Source organism: Sphaerodactylus townsendi, linkage group LG01 (assembly GCF_021028975.2).
Source record: "Sphaerodactylus townsendi isolate TG3544 linkage group LG01, MPM_Stown_v2.3, whole genome shotgun sequence".
NCBI classification, from domain to species: domain Eukaryota; kingdom Metazoa; phylum Chordata; class Lepidosauria; order Squamata; family Sphaerodactylidae; genus Sphaerodactylus; species Sphaerodactylus townsendi.
This window is the reverse complement of record NC_059425.1, coordinates 97,237,520-97,243,519: the sequence shown is the minus strand read 5'-3', so window position 1 is coordinate 97,243,519 and position 6,000 is coordinate 97,237,520.

Here is a 6,000-nt window from a genome sequence, read left to right as displayed (position 1 = left end):
AAAAACAAAGGTGCAGCAGAAGCCTTTTGAAAATCTAATGTACCTTTCCACAGGCGGAGCGAGGGGAAACTGCGCCCTGAGTGCGCGAGCGTCCTGCACCCCTGCCACAGCACCACCCGCCCCCGCCCCGGAATGCCCCCGGAATGCCCCTGCCATGCAGTGATGGGATTCAGCAGGTTCACACCACTTTGGCAGAACCGTTTGTCAAAATGGTGCTTGTAAACAACCAGTTGGTAAATTATTTGAATCCCACCACCGGAACCGGTTGTTAAATTATTTGAATCCCACCACTGTCGCCATGTCCCTGCCATGGCCCAGCCAAGCCTCCACTGTGACTCCGCCTGGGGTGTCAACCCCCGGTCCCGTGGGCAGTACGCCACTGTACCTTTCTGTTGTAGAGGTTACTCCAGCAAGGAACAAATTGCCTATATTTCTGTCTTCAGTAGATTTAGAAGGGCGTAATGCTGCTAAAGACTGCAAATTTTGTACATGAAAGGAGAGATGAGTTAATCATAATATAAATTACCCTTCCTCCTTCCTGGTGTCTTTGACAGGAGGAGGGGAATCTGTGAGAGTGAGAGATGGCTATGGTGTGCTTCCTGCCCTCTTCCTTCTCTCAAAGTTTTGGTCTGGCTGCCACCAATCAATCTGTACCCATGGTTTGAGGCACATATAAGGGTTATGAATATGTGTGTGTGTGAACTGCTTTACATACTCCTTCCTCTGGCCAGCAAATTGTCTGTAGTGAAGTCAAAAAATTCTGGTCTACGTGTGGAAAGACCAGTCAAGCACTCATCATATGATCTTTGACTACAGATCAGCTCCTTTCAAGGTTGCTACCTCCAAGTTGCCCCCTCTAAGAAATTTCTGGAGATTTTAGGGTGGAGCCTTGGAAGAGAAAGACTTGGCCAGGGAAGCAACCTGAGTAGTGGGTGTCATGCCATAGAGGCCACCCACAAAGCAGCCATTTCTTACATTGAAACCAGAATTGCCAACTTTGGGGGTGGGCTCGAGATTATCCAGAATTACAACTGATCTTCAGATGAGAACGGTTAGTTTTCCTGAAAAAAAAAAAGGCTGTTTTGTATGATATGACACCCTACTGAGGTCATTTCCCTCCCCAAATTTCACTCTTCCAAGATTCCACCTCCAAATCTCCAGAAATTTCCCAACTTAGAAGTGGCAACCCTGAAAGGAATGGATCTATATATGTGGGTGATCTATTACGATTCCAGGAATTCTTTAGGTCCTGCCTGGAAGTTGCCAGTCCTACAAAGAGAGAAGGAAACTGGAAAAGGGGAGAGGCTATGGGAGGTTTCAAGAAAGGGAAAAGGAAGAGGAAATAGTAGCTAAGGGAGAAATGAGACACCTCCAGCAGTTCATTGAGAATTCCTGCTGTAATTCTTCTAAATACATATTATTCTGTACAATTTTATCTAGTCCGCATATTTAGTGTTCAGATGGAAATTATATGTTTCTAATGCATTATTGGGCAGACCCTGTGGGTCTCCCTGAATTATCAGTATTTTCCTTGTAAGAACACAATCTAATGCAGTTAAATAGATCATCAAACTGCATGAGATAACAGCAAATTGTAGTGGAATATATTTTTCTTCAGCTGCAAGGCAAACATTTTTTCCTGTATAAAACAAAGTAAATTGCTCAGTTCCTACACTGGGATAACACTCAGTCTCTATTTATTTTACTAAAGTCCAAGGGATTATGTAGTATTAATATTTTAACCTCCCTAGACAAACACTTAATTTTTAAAAATTAATTTTGCTTTGTTTGTTTAAAGCATAGATTATTGGATTAAGATGATCTCACTGCTGGCTCTTATTCAAACAGTTTCAAGGATGATGATTTGCTTTTGAGTACACTGGGTAGAATATTTGTAGAAGAATATTCAGTGTTCTTTGATTACTGGCTGCCTTTCACATTTTCTCTCCATGAACGTGATATTAAGAGTAGGAAATGGGCACTACTAATCAATGGTTATGTTTTAAGCCTGTTTAATTACTGATTTCAAGTGCAAGGGATGGCCACAGATTATTTAAAATGTGCTGGGTTATACAGAAACAAATTATTTGCTGTCGGGCAGATTTCATGAGGATCTGGTTTTGTCCAGGAGGACAATCAAATTTCATGCAGGAGGTGCCTTCCTTTATGAACAATGTGCTTAGACAGTGGAGCAATGTGCTGGGGATGAGGATATGGTCTGGCTAGATAGCAGCTACAGATCTTCAAACAGCTTCAAGGTCCAAAACTTGCACCATCAAAACAGTGTAATTGACTTAGACTTGCCTTAATTTCAGTGAATGGATGTAACTGTGTTTAGGATTGTACATACACAGGCCTGATGATCCAGTAAGGCCCTATCTTCCCAGGATAAGTTCCCCTTTAAACAGCTTGTGCTTACGTTTACTCTTAAAGAGTTTTGCACTGTAACCTTTTGGTGGGCCACTCCAAGTCCCGGAAAATGGGACTTGGTGGGTGAATGTAGTCCTTGAAGCAGTTGATAGAACAGGACTTTATGGGTCTCTGGTTGAGATATCAGGGTTTTAAACTGTGAGATTTGAGACAAGATGGCCCATTATTCATGAAACACTTATCTAGGGGCTCCTCACTACGCAGTGGGCTTGTAGTGGAGTCTCCTCATGTTTGTTTACATGCAAGGAGGCAGTCCTTGGCCTGAAGCACAGTTTGCTGAACTCTATCAGCTCTCAGTTCCTGGTTCTCTTAACTCTTAAGCTCATCAAATTAACTTTAAAGGCATAGATCTCATCTCATCTTGAGGCGGTAGCCTCAAGACTGTTGGCTTTGTAAAACTATTTAAATTACTATGATATCAACATTAGTGTTATTGGAGTTATATCAATGTTCTAGCTCCTCCCAAAATGATCCCCTCCAAATGAAAGAAGCAAAACCATTCCCTGGACCACAAGCTGCTGAAGAAGGGGACCATATGTTAGAACTCTCCCCTTCCTTTCTCCTCCACCCCACCCCCCCACAATGCATAGATACACGCAAACTCCTGCTCTCTCACACACACTCTCTCCTGCTGCTGCAGGAGAAGACAAAGGCTTGTTTTAAAATAAAGACTTGCTTGAAATAAAGTTTTAAATAGCCCTCGCAACCATCAGGGAAGTAGAGTGTGGGGAAGGTGGGGTGGAGCCAAAAACAGACCTTGCTTGTACTGTTCCTTGCAAAAGCCAACTCTCTTTTGTTATTACATCAAAATATTGATATGAGCATTTAAAGAAGAAGGAAGGAGTGGAAACATGGAAGCAGGAATGAGTGGAAAGGCATGGATGGTACAAGGGAAGGGTGGAGCTAAGTAGGCTAGCCATGGATAGAGGGAAGTTGTCCAGGGCAAAGCTGTGTTCACTGAATCTGCCCGCTCTGGCTTTGAAGCAGATTAAAAGTCATGCTACAAGTAGCATGACTTTAATATGCTCTCACTTTAATATGCAACTTATCCCTGAAATCAGGCTCCATCCCTGAAGACTGGAAGATGGTCAATGTCACACCAATCTTTAAGAAAGGATCTAGGGGGGACCCGGGAAATTACAGGCCAGTCAGTTTAACATCTGTTCCTGGTAAATTAGTAGAATCTATCATTAAAGATAAAATTATAAAACATGTAGAAAAGCAAGACCTGCTGAGAAAGAGTCAGCATGGCTTTTGCAGAGGCAAATCCTGTCTTACAAACTTACTAGAGTTCTTTGAGGGTGTAAACAGGCATGTGGACAGGGGTGAACCGGTGGACATTGTCTACTTGGATTTCCAAAAGGCTTTTGACAAAGTTCCTCACCAGAGACTGTTGAGAAAACTCAGCAATGAAGGAATAAGAGGGGAAGTCCTCCTATGGATTAAAAACTGGTTGAGAAACAGGAAACAAAGAGGGGGTGTAAATGGGAAGTTCTCACAATGGAGAGATGTCGGGAGTGGTGTCCCCCAAGGATCCGTTTTGGGACCAGTGCTCTTTAACCTATTCATAAATGACCTGGAAGTAGGGGTGGGTAGCCAAGTTTGCAGATGATACCAAATTATGTAGGGTGGTGAGAACCACAAAGGATTGCGAAGAGCTCCAAGCGGACCTTGATAAATTAGGTGAGTGGGCTCAGAAATGGCAAATGCAGTTCAATGTAGCAAAATGTAAAGTGATGCACATAGGGGCAAAAAATCCAAACTTCACATACATCGCTACAGCGGTCAGTGCTATCAGTCACAGACCAGGAAAGGGATTTAGGCATCTTAGTTCATAGTTCCATGGGAATGTCAACTCAATGCATGGCAGCTGTAAAAAAGGCAAACTCTATGCTGGGGATAATTAGGAAAGGAATTGAGAATAAAACTGCAAAGATTGTCATGCCCTTATATAAAGCAGTGGTGCGACCGCACTTGGAGTAATGTGTCCAGTTCTGGTCGCCGCATCTCAAAAAGGATATTGAGGAGATAGAAAAAGTGCAGAGAAGGGCAACAAGGATGATTGAGGGACTGGAGCACCTTCCCTATGAGGAGAGGCTGCAGCGTTTGGGACTCTTTAGTTTGGAGAGGGGGCGGCTGAGGGGGGATATGATTGAAGTCTACAAAATTATGCATGGGGTAGAAAATGTTGACAGAGAGAAATTTTTCTCTCTTTCTCACAATACTAGAACCAGGGGGCATACATTGAAAATGCTGGGGGGAAGAATTAGGACTAATAAAAGGAAACACTTCTTCACGCAACGTGTGATTGGTGTTTGGAATATGCTGCCACAGGAGGTGGTGATGGCCACTAACCTGGATAGCTTTAAAAGGGGCTTGGACAGATTTATGGAGGAGAAGTTGATTTATGGCTACCAATCTTGATCCTCTTTGATCTGAGATTGCAAATGCCTTAACAGACCAGGTGATCGGGAGCAACAGCCGCAGAAGGCCATTGCATTCACATCCTACATGTGAGCTCCCAAAGGCACCTGGTGGGCCACTGCGAGTAGCAGAGAGCTGGACTAGATGGACTTTGGTCTGATCCAGCTGGCTTGTTCTTATGTTCTTATGTTCTTATGTTCTTATGACTTGCCATGGAGAAAATGGAAAGTGAAAGCGAAACTTGAGGAAATACATTCGTACAAGAAATCTTACCGTGATAGACATATGCCCCAATGCACATCAGACACCTTGTGCAAAATCAGTCAAGGTAATATATATCCACCAGGGTCAAGTTGTAGTTGACCCTGGTGGATTTTCAAGGCAAGAAACAGTCAGAGGAGGTTTGTGTAGCAATTGTAGATTTCCTGGGTGGTCTTCCGACCAAGCAGTAACCAGATTAACCCTGCTTAATTTCCAAGATTTGACAAGACTGGGCTAATCTGGGCTATCCAGGTCAGGGCATTGCTGGGTTAGCCAGGCTATATAATGGAGGATGGGGACTGGGCATGGTATCTTTTCCTAATCAGAATCTGTGTCTGAGTTTTGAAATGGAGCTATGACAATAGGTCAAAATCCTAAAGCAACAGATAGTTGAGTATGGATTTTCTTCTGTATATTTTTTTTTCCATGTAGATTTCTCAGTTTGGTATTGCTTAAAATTTTTTAATAGGGTTTGTGATACTTTTACTGAAAACAATTCATCCTTTGTATCTAATCTCATAATAGCAGCACCAATAGATGCCAAATTTAATCTTAACCATGAATTTGAACTCTATTTGCTGAAGATGAACAACATTTTATTAAGGAAAGTTTTTACTTTAATCAGGTTCCAATTAATGGCATCAAAGGCTGTTGATTGGTGATATATTACGCAACTCTGTACATCGGAAAATTGTGATACTGACAAAACTTCTCTCTGTATATTATATTGCCAGTACTTGAACTTATAAGACAGAAGGGGTGTTTCTCAGTTACTGGAAGGATGTATGCATTAATCTGTATTTTAAAAGTGTGAGTATTTACTGCAGACCAGAAAACAAAGAGGTCATTTTGAATGTAGCCTACTTCATTTTGGCAGCTATTCAA